The sequence below is a fragment of the Protopterus annectens genome, chromosome 15.part0 (genome assembly GCF_019279795.1).
Source record: "Protopterus annectens isolate FY-2018-M chromosome 15.part0, PAN1.0, whole genome shotgun sequence".
NCBI classification, from domain to species: domain Eukaryota; kingdom Metazoa; phylum Chordata; order Ceratodontiformes; family Protopteridae; genus Protopterus; species Protopterus annectens.
In genome coordinates this window covers 27327968-27352272 of record NC_056749.1, presented here as the reverse complement: position 1 = coordinate 27352272, position 24305 = coordinate 27327968, and the positions used below count along the sequence as shown (strand labels likewise).

Below are 24305 nucleotides of genomic sequence, written 5' to 3'. Positions count from 1 at the left end.
AAATACGTGCAAATAATAAACTAGAGATATCAGCACAGGCAGAAAAACGTAGACGATATGCAGACAAATATAATACAAAATAAGCTATTTATTGATGACCCCCAAAACGTTTTATGGAGAATTGGGAAACAAAGCAAAAGTAATAGAACCATCACCAAAAAAGAAGAAATAGACACATTTTGGATAAATATCTATGAAGACCCTGTGGAGCATAACAAAAATGCAGAATGGATAGAAGAGGTAAAAGAAACAATAAGACGTTTAAATGCACATGATATGAAATGGGATGAAGTAACAGCCAGAGAAATTGAAACAACATTAAGTAAAGCTCCTAACTGGAAAAACTCAGGCCCAGATCCAGCACCTAACTTCTGGCTAAAAGTATTAACATCTTTACATGAAGATTTAGCCCTGAGTAAGAACTGCTCATATGAGCATCCCAAACAGACACCAACTTAACAACAGGAAAAACAATACTCCTCCTTAAGAGTGAACCCTACAAGCTGTTCTAAAACCACTTTGCAGCCAAGCCATGATAAAGGATAAATTATTATCCTAGGGATAAAGATTCACAGGGGGATATTCCAGGATGACTCATTGTCACCGCTGCTCTTTTGTCTTGCCCTTAATTCATTAGATTAGGTCATGGTTACAATTTTGCTCCCAGAAAAAAAAAAGTGCAAAGACTTCTCCTCTTCTTTTTTGTGGATGATTTACAACTGTATAGTTCATCAGATGAGAAACTGAAACTGCAATTGCAAGTGGTATTTTCTCAGATGATATAATAATGCAATTGTGCCTTGATAAATGTGCTAAAGCAACATTTAAACCAGGAAAGCTGCAGCACCAAGTAAATATCAATCTGGGACAGGAATTTGATATAAAGGAACTTGAGCAGGAGGGAGTGTATAAATATTTGGGAACTGATGAAAGATAAACAATAAAATATGAACAAATGCAAACAAAACTCAGTAAGGAATATTTTAGAAGACTAAACTTAATTCTGAAATCAGCCCTGACATCTAGGAATGAAGTCCAAGCTGTAAACCAATTTTCTCTACCTATTCTAACTTACAGTTTTTGAGTAATTGATTGGCCACAAAAGTTATTGTAAGAGTTAGGCAGGAACACAAGAAAAATGCTTTATGCTTATCAATTGATATATAAAAATCAGCATATACCAAGATTATATATACCTCATTATGAAGGAGGCATAGGCCTTCTCAAAACTGCAATCATGGGACAACATACATATCTGACGATCTCATCAAACCCAAATGTAGTGAAAGTTTTAAAACAGGAGGAAAACACGCTTAAAATGACTTCCCTGCTTAGTTTGACAGAAGTATATCATTGTAAAGTGGGAATGGAAATCAAACCACAGATATATAAAAATCAGACAGCCACTGAATCTGCCAAGAAACAAACAAAAAAAGAAACAATATAAGGAGAAGGATCAGATGAGAAGGTAAGAAATGTGCACAAGGCATAAATATAGTTACAAGCATCAAAACTCTTGGAATAACCTTGTGTCAATCAGGATCTGATGCAGGAATGCTTAAGGTGAGGTGAATTTAAACCAAAAGATGAAAGGTTAATATTGGAGGCCCAAGATAGTGGGCTACATACACACTGGTTTTCAAAGTCCAGTGAACCTGTAGGAGAATCAGACAAATGCAGGTTCTGTAAAACAGAACCAGAAACAGTTGCACATCTCGTTGCTGGGTGTGATACACTAATGGCAAAGGGTGTGAATCCCACATGGCATCATAATATGCAAAACTGTTGCACTGGGGATTGTGCAAACATTACAATAATGAAGTAGCTGGCAGGCATTGGAAACATAAGTCAGAGAGCATTATAGAGAATGATAAAGTTTATATCGCATGTAATCATCCATTACCAACAGCTAAAAACATAGATGGGAGAAAACCAGATATAGTCGTTCATGAAAAGAAGACAAAAGCAGGACTGATCATTGAAATTGCTACATCCAGTGATTACAGTGTCTTATGTACAGGGAGACACAAAGTTATAAATGCCAGGATTTACAAGCAGAAATGAGAGCAATGTGGAAGAAGGATACCCAGACCATTCTAATAGTAGTAATAGGAACAAAGGCTTTCATAAAAAATAATTTACAATTGTATTTAGATATGCTACTGATACACATAACACGATATGAATCACACAAGGAGGCAATTCTGGGTACATTGCGGGTGCTGTGAAGAAAACTTTTGGCTAACATCTTAATCATGCCCTCACTTTGGATTGGAGTCTATTCCTATCATGGTACTAGAAACCCAAAAGATTTGGAGAAATTAAACCTAGACAGATAGTGGACTACATACACACTGGTTTACAAAGTCCATTGAAAAAGTGGTAGAAATAGACAAATGTAGGTTTTGTAAAACAGAATGGTAAACAGTTTCACATCTTGTTTCTGGGTATAATTCATTCATGGCAGAGGACCTGTATACTGAAAGGCATAATAATATGGCAAGACTGTTGCACTGGGGACTGTGCAAACACTACAATATAGAAATATCTGAGAAACCTGGGAAACATGAAGCATAAAGCATTACAGAGAATGATGATTTTATATCACAAGAGATTACCCATTACCAACAGTACAAAAATTAGATGCAAGAAAACTATAGTAGTCCTAGAAAAGAAGACAAAAACAACTTTGATCATTGGAATTGCTATATCCAGCGATTATAGTACTAAGCCGTACGTATTGAGACACAAAATCTTAAAATAACAGGATTTGTGAGTAACAGGAATTTTCAATCGCAAATAAATATGCTACTAGTATATGTATACCCCGTATGAACTACAGAAAAGAAGAGAATTGTGAATATATTCCAGGAGCTAAGAAGAGCACTCCTGCAAGCATTAAACACTGAATCAATACTGATTTCAAGAACATTAATCATGCTCCAGCTTAGGAATGTGATCCATTCCCATCAAGTCATGGTAAATCCTAAGCATTTAGAGATATTAAACTTTGACAGGGTGGATATTTACTTAATGCAAGTGAAAATATTAAATGTTACACAACATGGCAGCACATTTGAGATAAACTGTTGTCTTAATTTAATGAAGCTGTACGTAGAGAGAGGCCTGGGTTATTGCTTCTCTGCTCAGATTATTTTTAAACAACCTGTAGCTCAGAATTTCTGAGGTCTTCTTGCAGACTGGCCGTTTTTTGTTCTGTTTGAACTCAGGTTCATAGGAGGTTAATATGACAAGTTTGTTTCTTGCATGATCTTTTTAATAAGGCAGTTTTCTTAACTTTACTGTTAATTACTTTTTAAAATGTGGGTTTAAAACTTGTATTGACATGGCATTGAACTACATCTGGTTTCAAATTTAGGTTTGCAGTTCATATTTTTGTATCTTACACCTTAGTTTAATGTACAATATTTTACCTTTCGAGACTTTGTTCAGTTAATTCATGAGGTATAATCAATGCTCAACGGTTGAAATTTTATTTTAAGATGATTAGTTTTAGTGTTTATTTATTAAGAAGTGGTGATTCTTTTTTATGACTTATGTTAGCTTACAACTATCTGCATTTGATTTGCAGTTAAAATAATAGGTCAATATTCATAGGAAAATAGTACAAAAAGCACAACTTGCCCTGTTCCGATGTGTTGAGTTACACTGCTGAGCTGTTTAAAAACTCCTCAACACTCCCAAAGTGGGAATATCTCATTACTTGGAAATTTGCACAACTATGAATCATTCCTCTTAACTGCTGGCACATTTACCCAACAGAGCACCTCCCACCTGCATTACTGTGTAGAGCAGGTACTAAGAAGGCTACACATGGGTACTGTCACCCCCCAAGAGGCATACAAATACACACATGCACACCCATGTACACACACACACACACACACACACACACACACACACACACACACACACACACACACACACACACGCACGCACACACACTTATATGGACAATAGCCATTCATAGACAAACATTCACAGACCGATACACACAGTTTCAGTGCTGTTACACATGCACAGTGACGCACACATACACAGACACACTCTCATTTGTGCAAATCATGACGTACTATATCAATATCCATGCAGCATAATGCAGATTCTCTCTACCATGCCCAGAATGACACCACTGAAATGCACAGATGTGCACAGCAAGCTTGTCCTCAACATTTTGCCTTTGGATCCCTGAACAGCACAGAATTTGTTTAGTACAGGTGTGTATGTAGGCCAGACCTGAACAGTATAGAACCTGTGCTTTACAGGTGTCTATCTAGGCCAACCTTGAATAGCAAAGAACTTGTGTAGTACAGGTATCTATGTTGGCCAGCCCTGAACAGCACAGAACCTGTGTAGTACAGGTATTTATGTAGGCCAGCCCTGAAGAGCAAAGAACCTGTGTAGTACAGGTGTCTATGCAGGCAGCCCTGAACAACACAGAATCTGAGTAGTACAGGTGTCTATGTAGGCCAGCCCTGAACAGCACAGAATCTGTGTAGTACAGCTGTCTATGTAGGCCAGCCCAGAACAGCACAGAACCTGTGTAGTACAGGTGTCTATGCAGGCAAGCCCTGAACAGCACAGAAGTTGTGTAGTACAGGTGTCTATGCAGGCCAGCCCTGAGCAGCACTGAACCTGTGTAGTACAGGTGTCTATGTAGGCCAGCCCTGAACAGCACAGAACCTGCGTAGTACAGGTGTCTATGTAGGCCAGCCCTGAACAGCAGAGAACCTGTGTAGTACAGGTGTCTATGCAGGCCAGCCCTGAACAGCACAGAACCTCTGCATTGCAGGTATCTATGTAGGCCAGCCCTGAACAGCACAGAACCTGTGTCATACAGGTATCTATGTAGGCTATCCCTGAACGGCACAGAACCTGTGTAGGACAGGTGTCTATGTAGGCCAGCCCTGAACAGCCCAGAACCTGTGTAGTGCAGGTGTCTATGCAGGCCAGCCCTGAACAGCACAGAACCTGTGTAGTGCAGGTATCTCTGTAGCCAGCCCTGAACAGCACATAACCTGTGTAGTACAGGTGTCTAAGTAGCCAAGCCATGAACAGCACAAAACTTGTGTAGTACAAGTGTCTATGCAGGTCAACCCTGAACAGCACAGAATTTGTTTAGTACAGGTGTGTGTGTAGGCCAGACCTGAACAGTATAGAACCTGTGCTTTACAGGTGTTTATGTAGGCCAACCCTGAATAGCAAAGAACTTGTGTAGAACAGGTGTCTAGGCAGGCCAGCCCTGAACAACACAGAACTTGAGTAGTACAGGTGTCTATGTAGGCCAGCCCTGAACAGCACAGAACCTGTGTAGTACAGGTATTTATGTAGGCCAGCCCTGAAGAGCAAAGAACCTGTGTAGTACAGGTGTCTATGTAGGCAGTCCTGAATGACACAGAATCTGAGTAGTACAGGAGTCTATATAGGCCAGCCCAGAACAGCACAGAACCTGTGTAGTACAGGTGTCTATGCAAGCCAGCCCTGAACAGCACACAACCTTTAGTACAGGTGTCTATGCAGGCAAGCCCTGAACAGCACAGAAGTTGTGTAGTACAAGTGTCTATGCAGGCCAGCCCTGAGCAGCACTGAACATGTGTAGTACAGATGTCTACGTAGGCCAGCCCTGAACAGCACAGAACCTGTGTAGTACAGGTGTCTATGTAGGCCAGCCATGAACAGCAGAGAACCTGTGTAGTACATGTTTCTATGCAGGCCAGCCCTGAACAGCACAGAACCTCTGCCTTGCAGGTATCTATGTAGGCCAGCCCTGAACAGCACAGAACCTGTGTCATACAGGTATCTATGTAGGCTAGCCCTGAACCGCACAGAACCTGTGTAGTGCAGGTATCTCTGTAGGCCAGCCCTGAACAGCACAGAACCTGTGTAGTACAGGTGTCTATGCAGCCCAGCCATGAACAGCATAAAACTTGTGTAGTACAAGTGTCTATGCAAGCCAACCCTGAGCAGCACAGAACTTGTGTAGTACAAGTGTCTAGGCAGGCCAGCCCTGAGCAGCACAGAACATTTACTCTAAAGGTGTCTATGCAGGCCAGACCTGAACAGCACAGAACCTGTGTAGTACAGATGTGTATGCAGGCCAGCCATGAACAGCACAGAACTTGTGTAGTACAGATGTCTATGCAGGCAGCCCTGAACAGCACAGAACCTGTGTAGTGCAGGTATCAATGCAGGCAGCCCCTTATATGGACAATAGCCATTCATAGACAAACATTCACAGACCGATACACACAGTTTCAGTGCTGTTACAGATGCACAGTGACGCACACATACACAGACACACTCTCATTTGTGCAAATCATGACGTACTATATCAATATCCAGGCAGCATAATGCAGATTCTCTCTACCATGCCCAGAATGACACCACTGAAATGCACAGATGTGCACAGCAAGCTTGTCCTCAATATTTTGCCTTTGGATCCCTGAACAGCACAGAATTTGTTTAGTACAGGTGTGTATGTAGGCCAGACCTGAAAAGTATAGAACCTGTGCTTTACAGGTGTCTATCTAGGCCAACCTTGAATAGCAAAGAACTTGTGCAGTACAGATACAAATAAAAAAAATAAAAAAAATGAAAAAAAATAAAAATAAAATAAATAATAATAAAAATATCTATGTTGGCCAGCCCTGAACAGCACAGAACCTGTGTAGTACAGGTATTTATGTAGGCCAGCCCTGAAGAGCAAAGAACCTGTGTAGTACAGGTGTCTATGCAGGCAGCCCTGAACAACACAGAATCTGAGTAGTACAGGTATCTATGTAGGCCAGCCCTGAACAGCACAGAATCTGTGTAGTACAGCTGTCTATGTAGGCCAGCCCAGAACAGCACAGAACCTGTGTAGTACAGGTGTCTATGCAGGCCAGCCTTGAACAGCACACAACCTTTAGTACAGGTGTCTATGCAGGCAAGCCCTGAACAGCACAGAAGTTGTGTAGTACAAGTGTCTATGCAGGCCAGCCCTGAGCAGCACTGAACCTGTGTAGTACAGGTGTCTATGTAGGCCAGCCCTGAACAGCACAGAACCTGTGTAGTACAGGTGTCTATGTAGGCCAGCCCTGAACAGCACAGAACCTGTGTAGTACAGGTGTCTATGCAGGCCAGCCCTGAACAGCACAGAACCTGTGTCATACAGGTATCTATGTAGGCTAGCCCTGAACGGCACAGAATCTGTGTAGGACAGGTGTCTATGTAGGCCAGTCCTGAACAGCCCAGAACCTGTGTAGTGCAGGTGTCTATGCAGGCCAGCCCTGAACAGCACAGAACCTGTGTAGTGCAGGTATTTCTGTAGGCCATCCCTGAACAGCACATAACCTGTGTAGTACAGGTGTCTATGTAGCCCAGCCATGAACAGCACAAAACCTGTGTAGTACAAGTGTCTATGCAGGTCAACCCTAAACAGCACAGAATTTTGTTTGGTACAGGTGTGTGTGTAGGCCAGACCTGAACAGTATAGAACCTGTGCTTTACATGTGTCTATGTAGGCCAACCCTGAATAGCAAAGAACTTGTGTAGAACAGGTGTCTAGGCAGGCCAGCCCTGAACAACACAGAACTTGAGTAGTACAGGTGTCTATGTAGGCCAGCCCTGAACAGCACAGAACCTGTGTAGTACAGGTATTTATGTAGGCCAGCCCTGAAGAGCAAAGAACCTGTGTAGTACAGGTGTCTATGTAGGCAGTCCTGAATGACACAGAATCTGAGTAGTACAGGAGTCTATGTAGGCCAGCCCAGAACAGCACAGAACCTGTGTAGTACAGGTGTCTATGCAATCCAGCCCTGAACAGCACACAACCTTTAGTACAGGTGTCTATGCAGGCAAGCCATGAACAGCACAGAAGTTGTGTAGTACAAGTGTCTATGCAGGCCAGCCCTGAGCAGCACTGAACATGTGTAGTACAGATGTCTATGTAGGCCAGCCCTGAACAGCACAGAACCTGTGTAGTACAGGTGTCTATGTAGGCCAGCCATGAACAGCAGAGAACCTGTGTAGTACATGTGTCTATGCAGGCCAGCCCTGAACAGCACAGAACCTGTGTCATACAGGTATCTATGTAGGCTAGCCCTGAACCGCACAGAACCTGTGTAGTACAGGTGTCTATGTAGCCCAGCCATGAACAGCATAAAACTTGTGTAGTACAAGTGTCTATGCAAGCCAACCCTGAGCAGCACAGAACTTGTGTAGTACAAGTGTCTAGGCAGGCCAGCCCTGAACAGCACAGAACATTTACGCTAAAGGTGTCTATGCAGGCCAGACCTGAACAGCACAGAACCTGTGTAGTACAGATGTGTATGCAGGCCAGCCATGAACAGCACAGAACTTGTGTAGTACAGATGTCTATGCAGGCAGCCCTGAACAGCACAGAACCTGTGTAGTGCAGGTATCTATGCAGGCAGCCCCTTATATGGACAATAGCCATTCATAGACAAACATTCACAGACCGATACACACAGTTTCAGTGCTGTTACACATGCACAGTGACACACACATACACAGACACACTCTCATTTGTGCAAATCATGATGTACTATATCAATATCCATGCAGCATAATGCAGATTCTCTCTACCATGCCCAGAATGACACCACTGAAATGCACAGATGTGCACAGCAAGCTTGTCCTCAATATTTTGCCTTTGGATCCCTGAACAGCACAGAATTTGTTTAGTACAGGTGTGTATGTAGGCCAGACCTGAACATTATAGAACCTGTGCTTTACAGGTGTCTATCTAGGCCAACCTTGAATAGCAAAGAACTTGTGTAGTACAGGTACAAATAAAAAAAATAAAAAAAAATAAAAAAAATAAAAATAAAATAAAATAAATAATAATAAAAATATCTATGTTGGCCAGCCCTGAACAGCACAGAACCTGTGTAGTACAGGTATTTATGTAGGCCAGCCCTGAAGAGCAAAGAACCTGTGTAGTACAGGTGTCTATGTAGGCAGTCCTGAATGACACAGAATCTGAGTAGTACAGGAGTCTATGTAGGCCAGCCCAGAACAGCACAGAACCTGTGTAGTACAGGTGTCTATGCAAGCCAGCCCTGAACAGCACACAACCTTTAGTACAGGTGTCTATGCAGGCAAGCCCTGAACAGCACAGAAGTTGTGTAGTACAAGTGTCTATGCAGGCCAGCCCTGAGCAGCACTGAACATGTGTAGTACAGATGTCTACGTAGGCCAGCCCTGAACAGCACAGAACCTGTGTAGTACAGGTGTCTATGTAGGCCAGCCATGAACAGCAGAGAACCTGTGTAGTACATGTGTCTATGCAGGCCAGCCCTGAACAGCACAGAACCTCTGCCTTGCAGGTATCTATGTAGGCCAGCCCTGAACAGCACAGAACCTGTGTCATACAGGTATCTATGTAGGCTAGCCCTGAACCACACAGAACCTGTGTAGTGCAGGTATCTCTGTAGGCCAGCCCTGAACAGCACAGAACCTGTGTAGTACAGGTGTCTATGTAGCCCAGCCATGAACAGCATAAAACTTGTGTAGTACAAGTGTCTATGCAAGCCAACCCTGAGCAGCACAGAACTTGTGTAGTACAAGTGTCTAGGCAGGCCAGCCCTGAACAGCACAGAACATTTACGCTAAAGATGTCTATGCAGGCCAGACCTGAACAGCACAGAACCTGTGTAGTACAGATGTGTATGCAGGCCAGCCATGAACAGCACAGAACTTGTGTAGTACAGATGTATATGCAGGCAGCCCTGAACAGCACAGAACCTGTGTAGTGCAGGTATCTATGCAGGCAGCCCCTTATATGGACAATAGCCATTCATAGACAAACATTCACAGACCGATACACACAGTTTCAGTGTTGTTACACATGCACAGTGACGCACACATACACAGACACACTCTCATTTGTGCAAATCATGATGTACTATATCAATATCCATGCAGCATAATGCAGATTCTCTCTACCAGGCCCAGAATGACACCACTGAAATGCACAGATGTGCACAGCAAGCTTGTCCTCAAAATTTTGCCTTTGGATCCCTGAACAGCACAGAATTTGTTTAGTACAGGTGTGTATGTAGGCCAGACCTGAACATTATAGAACCTGTGCTTTACAGGTGTCTATCTAGGCCAACCTTGAATAGCAAAGAACTTGTGTAGTACAGGTACAAATAAAAAAAATAAAAAAAAATAAAAAAAATAAAAATAAAATAAATTATAATAAAAATATCTATGTTGGCCAGCCCTGAACAGCACAGAACCTCTGTAGTACAGGTATTTATGTAGGCCAGCCCTGAAGAGCAAAGAACCTCTGTAGTACAGCTGTCTATGCAGGCAGCCCTGAACAACACAGAATCTGAGTAGTACAGGTGTCTATGTAGGCCAGCCCAGAACAGCACAGAACCTGTGTAGTACAGGTGTCTATGCAGGCCAGCCCTGAACAGCACACAACCTTTAGTACAGGTGTCTATGCAGGCAAGCCCTGAACAGCACAGAAGTTGTGTAGTACAAGTGTCTATGCAGGCCAGCCCTGAGCAGCACTGAACCTGTGTAGTACAGGTGTCTATGTAGGCCAGCCCTGAACAGCACAGAACCTGTGTAGTACAGGTGTCTATGTAGGCCAGCCCTGAACAGCAGAGAACCTGTGTAGTACATGTGTCTATGCAGGCCAGCCCTGAACAGCACAGAACCTCTGCATTGCAGGTATCTATGTAGGCCAGCCCTGAACAGCACAGAACCTGTGTCATACAGGTATCTATGTAGGCTAGCCCTGAACGGCACAGAACCTGTGGAGGACAGGTGTCTATGTAGGCCAGCCCTGAACAGCCCAGAACCTGTGTAGTGCAGGTGTCTATGCAGGCCAGCCCTGAACAGCACAGAACCTGTGTAGTGCAGGTATCTCTGTAGGCCATCCCTGAACAGCACAGAACCTGTGTAGTACAGGTGTCTATGTAGCCCAGCCATGAACAGCACAAAACCTGTGTAGTACAAGTGTCTATGCAGGTCAACCCTGAACAGCACAGAATTTGTTTAGTACAGGTGTGTGTGTAGGCCAGACCTGAACAGTATAGAACCTGTGCTTTACAGGTGTCTATGTAGGCCAGCCCTGAATAGCAAAGAACTTGTGTAGAACAAGTGTCTAGGCAGGCCAGCCCTGAACAACACAGAACTTGAGTAGTACAGGTGTCTATGTAGGCCAGCCCTGAAGAGCAAAGAACCTGTGTAGTACAGGTGTCTATGTAGGCAGTCCTGAATGACACAGAATCTGAGTAGTACAGGAGTCTATGTAGGCCAGCCCAGAACAGCACAGAACCTGTGTAGTACAGGTGTCTATGTAGGCCAGCCCTGAACAGCACACAACCTTTAGTACAGGTGTCTATGCAGGCAAGCCCTGAACAGCACAGAAGTTGTGTAGTACAAGTGTCTATGCAGGCCAGCACTGAGCAGCACTGAACATGTGTAGTACAGATGTCTACATAGGCCAGCCCTGAACAGCACAGAACCTGTGTAGTACAGGTGTCTATGTAGGCCAACCATGAACAGCAGAGAACCTGTGTAGTACATGTGTCTATGCAGGCCAGCCCTGAACAGCACAGAACCTCTGCATTGCAGGTATCTATGTAGGCCAGCCCCGAACAGCACAGAACCTGTGTCATACAGGTATCTATGTAGGCTAGCCCTGAACCGCACAGAACCTGTGTAGTGCAGGTATCTCTGTAGGCCAGCCCTGAACAGCACAGAACCTGTGTAGTACAGGTGTCTATGTAGCCCAGCCATGAACAGCATAAAACTTGTGTAGTACATGTGTCTATGCAAGCCAACCCTGAGCAGCACAGAACTTGTGTAGTACAAGTGTCTAGGCAGGCCAGCCCTGAACAGCACAGAACATTTACGCTAAAGGTGTCTATGCAGGCCAGACCTGAACAGCACAGAACCTGTATAGTACAGATGTCTATGCAGGCAGCCCTGAACAGCACAGAACCTGTGCAGTGCAGGTATCTATGCAGGCAGCCCTGAAGAGCACAGAACTGTCTAGTACAGGTGTCTATGCAGGCCAGACCTGAACAGCAAAAAACCTGTGTAGTACAGGTGTCTATGCAGGACCCCCCGGAATAGCACAGAACCTGTGTAGTACAGGTGTCTATGTAGCCCAGCCATGTTCAGCACAAAACTTGTGTAGTACAAGTGTCTATGCAGGCAAACCCTGAGCAGGACAGAACTTGTGTAGTACAAGTGTCTAGGCAGGCCAGCCCTGAACAGCACAGAACATTTGCACTAAAGGTATCTATGCAGGCCAACTCTGAGCAGCAGAAAACCTGTGTAGTACATGTGACTATGCAGGCCAGCCCTGAAGAGCACAGAACCTGTGTAGTACAGGTGTCTATGCAGACAGCACTGAAGCCCGCAGAACCTGTGTAGTACAGGTGTCTATGCAGGCCAGACCTGAACAGCACAGAACCTGTGTAGTACAGGTGTCTTTGCAGGCCAGACAAGAACAACACAAAACCTGTGTAATACAGGTGCATAAGCAGGCAACCCTGTAGAGCACAGAACCTGTGTAGTACAAGTGTATATGCAGGCCAGCCCTGACCATCACAGAACTTGTGTAGTACAGGTGTCTATGCAGGCCAACCCTGAACAGCACAGAACCTGTGTAGTACAGGTGTCTATGCAGGCCAGCCCTGAACAGCACAGAACCTGTGTAGTACAGGTGTCTATGCAGGCAGCCCTGAACAGCACAGTACCAGTGTAGCACAGGTGTCTAAACAGGGCAACCCTGGACAGCACAGAATTTGTGTAGTACAGGAGTCTATGCAGGCCAGCCCTGAAAGACACAGAACCTGTTTAGTACAGGTTTCTATGCAGGCCAGCCCTGAACAGCAAGAACCTGTGTAGTACAGGTGTCTATGCAAGCCTCCCCTGAATAGCACAGAACCTGTGTAGTACAGGTGTCTATGCAGGCCAGCCCTGGGCAGCCCAGAACTTGTGTAGTACAGTTTTCTATGCAGGCCAGCCCTGACCATCACAGAACTTGTGTAGTACAGGTGTCTATGCAGGCCAACCTGAACAGCACAGAACCTGTGTAGTACAGGCATCTATGCAGGCCAGCCCTGAACAGCACAGAACCTGTGTAGTACAGGTGTCTATGCAGGCAGCCCTGAACAGCACAGTACCAGTGTAGCACAGGTGTCTAAACAGGGCAACCCTGGACAGCACAGAATTTGTGTAGTACAGGAGTCTATGCAGGCTAGCCCTGAAAGACACAGAACCTGTTTAGTACAGGTTTCTATGCAGGCCAGCCCTGAACAGCAAGAACATGTGTAGTACAGGTGTCTATGCAAGCCTCCCCTGAATAGCACAGAACCTGTGTAGTACAGGTGTCTATGCAGGCCAGCCCTGGGCAGCCCAGAACTTGTGTAGTACAGTTTTCTATGCAGGCCAGTCCTGAACAGCACAGAACCTGTGTAGTACAGGTGTCTATGCAAGCCAGCCCTAAACAGCACAGCACATGTGTAGTACAGGCGTCTATGTAAGCCAGCCCTGAACAGCACAAAACCTGTGTACTACAGGTGTTTATGCAGGCCAGCCCTGAAGAGGACAGAGCCTGTGTAACACAGGTATCTATGCAGGCCAGCCCTGAACAGCACCAAACCTGTGTAGTACAGGTATTTATGTATGCCAGCCCTGAGCTGCACAGAACCTGTGTAGTACAACTGTCTATGTAGGCCAGTCCTGAACAGCACAGAACCTGTGTAGTACAGGTGTGTATGCAGACCAGCCATGAACAGCACAGAGCCTGTGTAGTACAGGTGTCTATGCAGGCCAGCCCTGAGCAGCACAAAACCTGTGTAATACAGGTGCCTAAGCAGGCAACCCTGAAGAGCACAGTACCTGTGTAGTACAAGTGTCTATGCAGGCCAGCCCTGAATAGCACAGAACTTGTGTAGTACAGGTGTCTATGCAGGCCAACCCTAAACAGCACAGAACCTGTGTAGTACAGGTGTCTATGCAGGCCAGCCCTGAACAGCACAGAACTTGTGTAGTACAGGTGTCTATGCAGGCCAACCCTGAACAGCACAGAACCTGTGTAGTACAGGTGTCTATGCAGGCAAGCCCTGAACAACACATAACCTGTGTAGTACAGATGTGTATGCAGGAAGCCCTGAACAGCACAGAACCTGTGTAGCACAGGTGTCAACAGGGCAACCCTGAAAAGCACAGAATTTGTGTAGTACAGGAGTCTACGCAGGCCAGCACTGAACAGCACAGAACCAGTTTAGTACAGGTTTCTATGCAGGCCAACCCTGAACAGCAAGAACCTGTGTAGTACAGGTGTCTATGCAGGCCTGCTCTGAACAGCACAGAACCTGTGTAGTACATGTGTCTATGCAGGCCAGCCCTGAACAGCACAGAACATGTGTAGCACAGGTTTCTATGCAGGCCAGCCCTGAACAGCAAAAACCTGTGTAGCGCAGGTGACAAAACAGGGTAACCCTGAAAAGCACAGAATTTGTGTAGTACAGGTGTCTATGCAGGCCTGCTCTGAACAGCACAGAACCTGTGTAGTACAGGTGTCTATGTAGACCAGCCCTGAACAGCAGAAAACCTGTGTAGTACAGGTGTCTATGTAAGCCAGCCCTGAACAGCACAGGACCTGTGTAGTACAGGTGTCTATGCAGGCCAGCCCTGAAGTGGACAGAGCCTGTGTAGCGCAGGTATCTATGCAGGTCAGCCCTGAACAGCATAGAACCTGTGTAGTACAGGTATCTATGTAGGCCAGCCCTGAGCTGCACATAACCTGTGTAGTACAGGATGTCTATGCAGGCCAGCCCTGAAAAGCACAGAACCTGTAATACAGGTGTCTATGCAGGCCAGCCCTGAACATCGCAGAAGATGAGTAGTACATGTGTCTATGAAAGCCAGCTCTGAACAGCACAGACCCTATGTAGTACAGGTGTCTATGCAGGCCAGTCCTGAACAGCACAGAACCTGTAGAACAGGTGTCTATGCAGGCCAGCCCTGAACATCACAGAAGATTTTTAGTACATGTGTCTATGAAGGCCAGCCCTGAACAGCACAGAACCTGTGTAGTACAGGTGTCTGTCTAGCCCAACCATGAACAGCACAGAACATGTGTAGTGCAGGTGTGTATGTAGCCCAGCCATGAACAGCACAAAACGTGTGTAGTACAGGTGTCTATGCAGGCCCACCCTGAGCAGCACAGAACTTGTGTAGTACAAGTGTCTAGGCAGGTCAGCCCCGAACAGCACAGAACTTTTGCACTAAAGGTGTCTATGCAGGCCAACTCTGAATACCACAGACCCTGTGTAGTACATGTGTCTATGCAGGCCAGCACCGAAGAGCACAGAACCTGTGTAGTACAAGTGTCTATACAGGCAGCCCTGAACAGCACAGTACCAGTGTAGCACAGGTGTCTAAACAGGGCAACCCTGGACAGCACAGAATTTGTGTAGTACAGGAGTCTATGCAGGCCAGCCCTGAAAGACACAGAACCTGTTTAGTACAGGTTTCTATGCAGGCCAGCCCTGAACAGCAAGAACCTGTGTAGTACAGGTGTCTATGCAAGCCTCACCTGAATAGCACAAAACCTGTGTAGTACAGGTGTCTATGCAGGCCAGCCCTGGGCAGCCCAGAACTTGTGTAGTACAGTTTTCTATGCAGGCCAGCCCTGACCATCACAGAACTTGTGTAGTACAGGTGTCTATGCAGGCCAACCTGAACAGCACAGAACCTGTGTAGTACAGGTGTCTATGCAGGCCAGCCCTGAACAGCACAGAACCTGTGTAGTACAGGTGTCTATGCAGGCAGCCCTGAACAGCACAGTACCAGTGTAGCACAGGTGTCTAAACAGGGCAACCCTGGACAGCACAGAATTTGTGTAGTACAGGAGTCTATGCAGGCCAGCCCTGAAAGACACAGAACCTGTTTAGTACAGGTTTCTATGCAGGCCAGCCCTGAACAGCAAGAACATGTGTAGTACAGGTGTCTATGCAAGCCTCCCCTGAATAGCACAGAACCTGTGTAGTACAGGTGTCTATGCAGGCCAGCCCTGGGCAGCCCAGAACTTGTGTAGTACAGTTTTCTATGCAGGCCAGTCATGAACAGCACAGAACCTGTGTAGTACAGGTGTCTATGCAAGCCAGCCCTAAACAGCACAGCACATGTGTAGTACAGGCGTCTATGTAAGCCAGCCCTGAACAGCACAAAACCTGTGTACTACAGGTGTTTATGCAGGCCAGCCCTGAAGAGGACAGAGCCTGTGTAACACAGGTATCTATGCAGGCTAGCCCTGAACAGCACCAAACCTGTGTAGTACAGGTATTTATGTATGCCAGCCCTGAGCTGCACAGAACCTGTGTAGTACAACTGTCTATGTAGGCCAGTCCTGAACAGCACAGAACCTGTGTAGTACAGGTGTGTATGCAGACCAGCCATGAACAGCACAGAGCCTGTGTAGTACAGGTGTCTATGCAGGCCAGCCCTGAGCAGCACAAAACCTGTGTAATACAGGTGCCTAAGCAGGCAACCCTGAAGAGCACAGTACCTGTGTAGTACAAGTGTCTATGCAGGCCAGCCCTGAATAGCACAGAACTTGTGTAGTACAGGTGTCTATGCAGGCCAACCCTAAACAGCACAGAACCTGTGTAGTACAGGTGTCTATGCAGGCCAGCCCTGAACAGCACAGAACTTGTGTAGTACAGGTGTCTATGCAGGCCAACCCTGAACAGCACAGAACCTGTGTAGTACAGGTGTCTATGCAGGCAAGCCCTGAACAACACATAACCTGTGTAGTACAGATGTGTATGCAGGAAGCCCTGAACAGCACAGAACCTGTGTAGCACAGGTGTCAACAGGGCAACCCTGAAAAGCACAGAATTTGTGTAGTACAGGAGTCTACGCAGGCCAGCACTGAACAGCACAGAACCAGTTTAGTACAGGTTTCTATGCAGGCCAACCCTGAACAGCAAGAACCTGTGTAGTACAGGTGTCTATGCAGGCCTGCTCTGAACAGCACAGAACCTGTGTAGTACATGTGTCTATGCAGGCCAGCCCTGAACAGCACAGAACTTTTGTAGCACAGGTTTCTATGCAGGCCAGCCCTGAACAGCAAAAACCTGTTTAGTGCAGGTGACAAAACAGGGTAACCCTGAAAAGCACAGAATTTGTGTAGTACAGGTGTCTATGCAGGCCTGCTCTGAACAGCACAGAACCTGTGTAGTACAGGTGTCTATGTAGACCAGCCCTGAACAGCAGAAAACCTGTGTAGTACAGGTGTCTATGTAAGCCAGCCCTGAACAGCACAGGACCTGTGTAGTACAGGTGTCTATGCAGGCCAGCCCTGAAGTGGACAGAGCCTGTGTAGCGCAGGTATCTATGCAGTTCAGCCCTGAACAGCATAGAACCTGTGTAGTACAGGTATCTATGTAGGCCAGCCCTGAGCTGCACAGAACCTGTGTAGTACAGGATGTCTATGCAGGCCAGCCCTGAACAGCACAGAACCTGTAATACAGGTGTCTATGCAGGCCAGCCCTGAACATCGCAGAAGATGAGTAGTACATGTGTCTATGAAAGCCAGCTCTGAACAGCACAGACCCTATGTAGTACAGGTGTCTATGCAGGCCAGTCCTGAACAGCACAGAACCTGTAGAACAGGTGTCTATGCAGGCCAGCCCTGAACATCACAGAAGATTTTTAGTACATGTGTCTATGAAGGCCAGCCCTGAACAGCACAGAACCTGTGTAGTACAGGTGTCTGTCTAGCCCAACCATGAACAGCACAGAACATGTGTAGTGGAGGTGTGTATGTAGCCCAGCCATGAACAGCACAAAACGTGTGTAGTACAGGTGTCTATGCAGGCCCACCCTGAGCAGCACAGAACTTGTGTAGTACAAGTGTCTAGGCAGGTCAGCCCCGAACAGCACAGAACTTTTGCACTAAAGGTGTCTATGCTGGCCAACTCTGAATACCACAGACCCTGTGTAGTACATGTGTCTATGCCGGCCAGCACTGAAGAGCACAGAACCTGTGTAGTACAAGTGTCTATACAGGCAGCCCTGAAGAGCACAGAACCTGTGTAGGACAGGTGTCTATGCAGGCCTGCCCTGAAGAGCACATAACCTGTGTAGTACAGGTGTCTATGCAGGCCAGCCATGAACAGCACAGAACTTGTGTAGTACAGGTGTCTATGCAGGCCAACCCTGAACAGCACAGAACCTGTGTAGTACAGGTGTCTATGCAGGCCAGCCCTGAGCAGCACAGAACCTGTGTAATACAGGTGCCTAAGCAGGTAGCCCTGAACAGCACAGAACTTGTGTAGTACAGGTGTCTATGCAAACTAACCCTGAACAGCATAGAACCTGTGTAGTACAGGTGTCTATGCAGGCAGTCCTGAACAGCACAGAACCTGTGTAGTACATGTGTCTATGCAGGCAGTCCTGAACAGCACAGAACCTGTGTAGCACAGGTGTCTATACAGGACAACCCTGAACAGCACAGAACCTGTGTAGTACTGGTATCTATGTAGGCCTGCCCTGAACCACAAAGAACCTGTGTAGGACAGGTGTCTATGCATCCCAGCCCTGAACAGCATGGAACCTGTGTAGTACATAGGTCTATGTAGGCCAGCCCTGAACAGCACAGAACCTGTGTAGGACTGGTATCTATGTAGGCCTGCCCTGAACCACAAAGAACCTGTGTAGGACAGGTGTCTATGCAGCCCAGCCCTGAACAGCATGGAACCTGTGTAGTACATAGGTCTATGTAGGCCAGCCCTGAACAGCACAGAACCTGTGTAGTACTGGTGTCTATGCAGGCAAGCCCTGAACAGCACAGCACCTGTAGTACAGGTGTCTATGCAGGCCAGCCCTGAACATCACAGAAGATGTGTAGTACATGTGTCTATGAAGGCCAGCCCTGAACAGCACAGAACCTGTGTAGTACAGGTGTCTATCTAGGCCAGCCATGAACAGCACAGAACTTGTGTAGTGCAGGTGTCTATGCAGGCCAATCCTGAACAGCACAAACTTGTGTAGTACAAGTGACTAGGCAGGCCAGCCCTGAACAGCACAGAACTCTTGTACTACAGGTGTCAATGCAGGCCAACCCTGAACAGCACAGAACCTGTGTAGTACAGGTGTCTATATAGGCCAGCCCTGAACAGCACGGAACTTGTGTAGTACAGCTGTCTATGCAAGTCAGCCCTGAACAGCACAGATTCTGTGCAGTACAGGTCTCTATGCAGGCCAACCCTGAACAGCACAGCACCTGTGTAGTACAGGTCTCTATGCAGGCCAGCCCTAAACAGCACAGAACTTGTGTAGTATAGGTGTCTATGCAGGCCAGTCCTGAACAGCACAGAACCTGTGTACTACAGGTGTCTATGCAGGCCAGCCCTGAACAGCATAGAACCTGTGTAGCACAGGTGTCTATGCAGGCCAGCCCTGAACAGCACAGAACCTGTGTAGTACAGGTGTCTATGCAGGCCTTCCCTGAACAGCACAGAACCTGTGTAGTACAGGTGTCTATCTAGCCCAGCCATGAACAGCACAGAACCTGTGCAGTGCAGGTGTCTATGCAGGCCAATCATAAACAGCACAAAACTTGTGTAGTACAAGTGACTAGGCAGGCCAGCCCTGAACAGCACAGGACTTTTGTACTACAGGTGTCAATGCAGGCCAACCCTGAACAGCACAGAACCTGTGTAGTACAGGTGTCTATATAGGCCAGCCCTGAACAGCACGGAACTTGTGTAGTACAGCTGTCTATGCAAGTCAGCCCTGAACAGCACAGATTCTGTGCAGTACAGGTCTCTATGCAGGCCAACCCTGAACAGCACAGCACCTGTGTAGTACAGGTCTCTATGCAGGCCAGCCCTAAACAGCACAGAACTTGTGTAGTATAGGTGTCTATGCAGGCCAGTCCTGAACAGCAAAGAACCTGTGTAGTACAGCTGTCTATGTAGGCCAGCACTGAACACCACAAAAACTGTGTAGTATAGGTGTCTATGTAGGCCAGTCCTGAACAGCACAGAACCTGTGTACTACAGGTGTCTATGCAGGCCAGCCCTGAACAGCATAGAACCTGTGTAGCACAGGTGTCTATGCAGGCCAGCCCTGAACAGCACAGAACCTGTGTAGTACAGGTGTCTATGCAGGCCTTCCCTGAACAGCACAGTACCTGTGTAGTACAGGTGTCCATGCAGGCCAGCCCTAAACAGCACAGAACATGTGTAGTACGGGTGTCTATGCATGCCTGCCCTGAACAGCACAGCACCTGTGTAATACAGGTGTCTATGCAAGTCAGCCCTAAATAGCACAGAACATGTGTAGTACATGTGTCTATGAAGGTCAACCCTGAACATAACATAACTTATATCCATCTAACACTAGTATTTATTCTTTCTGGTTTTTGTGTGACCTTAGTATCTATTATATCTCTTAGATATAATTTCCATTATTAACTCAAACTACTATTGTATCTAGGTTATTTTTACATAAGGTTTTTTTCCCATTACTGGAATACAGAATAAAAAATCCTACGTATGTAATATGTTATAAAGTATTGTAATGTACTAATTTCTACTGTAAATATCTTGTCTTGTCCTATTTGGTTGTTATGTGTGGAGCTTTTCTCCCCAGGCCTCCACTGAAAATGGACATATATCCAGCTGGACTATCCCGGTCAACAAATGTAAAATAAAATAAAATAAAATAAAATAAAATAAAATAAACTTGCGTAGTACAGGTGTCTATGCAGGCCAGCCCTGAAGAACAAAAAACCTGTGTAGTACAAGTGTCTATGTAGGCCAGCCCTGAACAACACAGAACATGTGTAGTACAGGTGTCTATGCATGCCCAACCTGAACAGCACAGAACCTGTATAGTACAGGTGTCTGTCCAGGCCAGCCCTGAATAGCACAGATCCTGTGTAGTACAGGTGTCTGTGTAGGCCAGCCCTGAACAGCACAGAACCTGTGCAGTAGAGGTGTCTATGCAGGCAAACCCTGAACAGCACAGAATTTGTGTAGTACAGATGTATATGCAGGCCAGCCCTGAACAGCACAGAATCTGTGTAGTACAGGTGTCTATGCAGGCCAGCCCTGTATGGTGTCTATGCAGGCCCATCCTGAACAGCACAGAACCTGTGTAGTACAGGTGTCTGTGCAGGCCAGCCCTGAACATCACAGAACCTGTTAGTACAGGTGTCTGTGTAGGCCAGTCCTGAATGGTGTCTATGCAGGCCCGTCCTGAACAGCACGAACCTGTGTAGTACAGGTATCAGTGTATGCCAGCCCTGAACAGCACAAAACTTGTTTAGTACAGGTGTCTCTGTAGGCCAAACCTGAACAGCACAGAAGCTGTGTAGTACACGTGTCTATGCAGGCCACCCGTGAACAGCACAGAACCTGTATAGCCCTGAACAGTACAGAGCCTGTGTAGTACAGGTGTCTATGTAGGCCAGCCCTGAACAGCACAGAACTTGTGTAATACAGGTGTCTATGCAGGCCAGCCCTGAACAGTACAGAACTTGTGTAGCACCGGTGTCTCTGCGGGCCAGTCCTAAAGAGCACAGAACCTGTATAGTACAGTTGTGTATGCATGCCAGCCTTGAACAGCCCAGAACCTTTGTAGTACAGGTGTCTATCTAGCAAGCCTTGAACAGCACAGAACCTGTATAGTACAGGTGTCTATGCAGGCCAACCCTGAACATCACAGAATCTGTGTAGTACAGGTGTCTATGCAGGCCAGCCCTGAACTGTGTCTATGCAGTCCCGTCCGGAACAGCACAGAACCTGTGTAGTACAGGTGTCTGTGTAGGCCAGCCCTGAACAGCACAGAACCTGTGTAGTACAAGTGTCTGTGTAAGCCAGCCCTGAACGTTGTCTCTGCAAGCCAGTCCTGAACAGCACAGAATCTGTATAGTACAGTTGTCTATACAGGCCAGCCCTGAACAGCCCAGAACCTTTGTAGTACAGGCATCTATTCAAGCCAGCCCTGAACAGCACAGAACTTGTGTAGTACTGGTGTCTATGCAGGCCATACTACAGAAGGCTGCTCAGGGAGATAGACCACCCCCCCTTGGATAATGCATTTCAGCAGATTCTATGAACCCCACTGCCTAAAAGCACATAGTGGTGCTTACAGGCAGCAAAGGGGAAGGTCTGTGAATGTGAACTGTGTTGTAAAGTGTATAAAAGAACTTTGTCTCATCTTGCATACTTCACAAGCTGAATATAAATATTTAATGTCATGCAGACTACTTGATTGTACAATAACTTAGATTTGTAGATTTATGTTGAGATTTACAGTTGGTATACACATTTGAAAATGTATCTTAAGACATGTAATTTTGGATCTATTATTTTAGTTTCTACTACTTTGACTTTTAAAGTCTCATCGGCCTATTACTGTATTTTTCACTTTTGAAGTGAGTGTTTAAGAACAGCACAGAACTTGTGTAGTGCAGGTGTCTATGCAGGCCAGCCCTGAAGAGCAAAAAACTTGTGTAGTACAGGTGTCTATGTAGGCCAGCCCTGAACAGCACACAACCTGTGTAGTACAGGTGTCTATGGATGCCAGCCCTGAACAGCACAGAACCTGTGTAGTACAGGTGTCTATGCAGGCCAGCCCTGAACGGTGTCTATGCAGGCCCGCCCTGAACAGCACAGAACCTGTGTAGTCCAGGTGTCTGTCCAGGCCAGTCCTGAACAGCACAGCACCTGTAGTACAGGTGTCTATGCAGGCCAGCCCTGAACATCACAGAAGATGTGTAGTACATGTGTCTATGAAGGCCAGCCCTGAACAGCACAGAACCTGTGTAGTACAGGTGTCTATCTAGGCCAGCCATGAACAGCACAGAACTTGTGCAGTGCAGGTGTCTATGCAGGCCAATCCTGAACAGCACAAAACTTGTGTAGTACAAGTGACTAGGCAGGCCAGCCCTGAACAGCACAGGACTTTTGTACTACAGGTGTCAATGCAGGCCAACCCTGAACAGCACAGAACCTGTGTAGTACAGGTGTCTATATAGGCCAGCCCTGAACAGCACGGAACTTGTGTAGTACAGCTGTCTATGCAAGTCAGCCCTGAACAGCACAGATTCTGTGCAGTACAGGTCTCTATGCAGGCCAACCCTGAACAGCACAGCACCTGTGTAGTACAGGTCTCTATGCAGGCCAGCCCTAAACAGCACAGAACTTGTGTAGTATAGGTGTCTATGCAGGCCAGTCCTGAACAGCAAAGAACCTGTGTAGTACAGCTGTCTATGTAGGCCAGCACTGAACACCACAAAAACTGTGTAGTATAGGTGTCTATGTAGGCCAGTCCTGAACAGCACAGAACCTGTGTACTACAGGTGTCTATGCAGGCCAGCCCTGAACAGCATAGAACCTGTGTAGCACAGGTGTCTATGCAGGCCAGCCCTGAACAGCACAGAACCTGTGTAGTACAGGTGTCTATGCAGGCCTTCCCTGAACAGCACAGTACCTGTGTAGTACAGGTGTCCATGCAGGCCAGCCCTAAACAGCACAGAACATGTGTAGTATGGGTGTCTATGCATGCCTGCCCTGAACAGCACAGCACCTGTGTAATACAGGTGTCTATGCAAGTCAGCCCTAAATAGCACAGAACATGTGTAGTACATGTGTCTATGAAGGTCAACCCTGAACATAACATAACTTATATCCATCTAACACTAGTATTTATTCTTTCTGGTTTTTGTGTGACCTTAGTATCTATTATATCTCTTAGATATAATTTCCATTATTAACTCAAACTACTATTTTATCTAGGTTATTTTTACATAAGGTTTTTTTCCCTACTGGAATACAGAATATAAAATCCTGCATATGTAATATGTTATAAAGTATTGTAATGTACTAATTTCTACTGTAAATATCTTGTCTTGTCCTATTTGGTTGTTATGTGTGGAGCTTTTCTCCCCAGGCCTCCACTGAAAATGGACATATATCCAGCTGGACTATCCCGGTCAACAAATGTAAAATAAAATAAAATAAAATAAACTTGCGTAGTACAGGTGTCTATGCAGGCCAGCCCTGAAGAACAAAAAACCTGTGTAGTACAAGTGTCTATGTAGGCCAGCCCTGAACAACACAGAACATGTTTAGTACAGGTGTCTATGCATGCCCACCCGGAACAGCACAGAACCTGTATAGTACAGGTGTCTGTCCAGGCCAGCCCTGAATAGCACAGATCCTGTGTAGTACAAGTGTCTGTGTAGGCCAGCCCTGAACAGCACAGAACCTGTGCAGTAGAGGTGC

At 46.2% G+C, this 24305-nt stretch overlaps 1 protein-coding gene across 1 annotated transcript in view; it reads right to left on the bottom strand.

Moving 5' to 3' along the window:
- LOC122790066 overlaps window positions 1-24305 on the bottom strand; it is a 606586-nt gene that overhangs the window by 312206 nt on the left and 270075 nt on the right. The window lies entirely within an intron of this gene.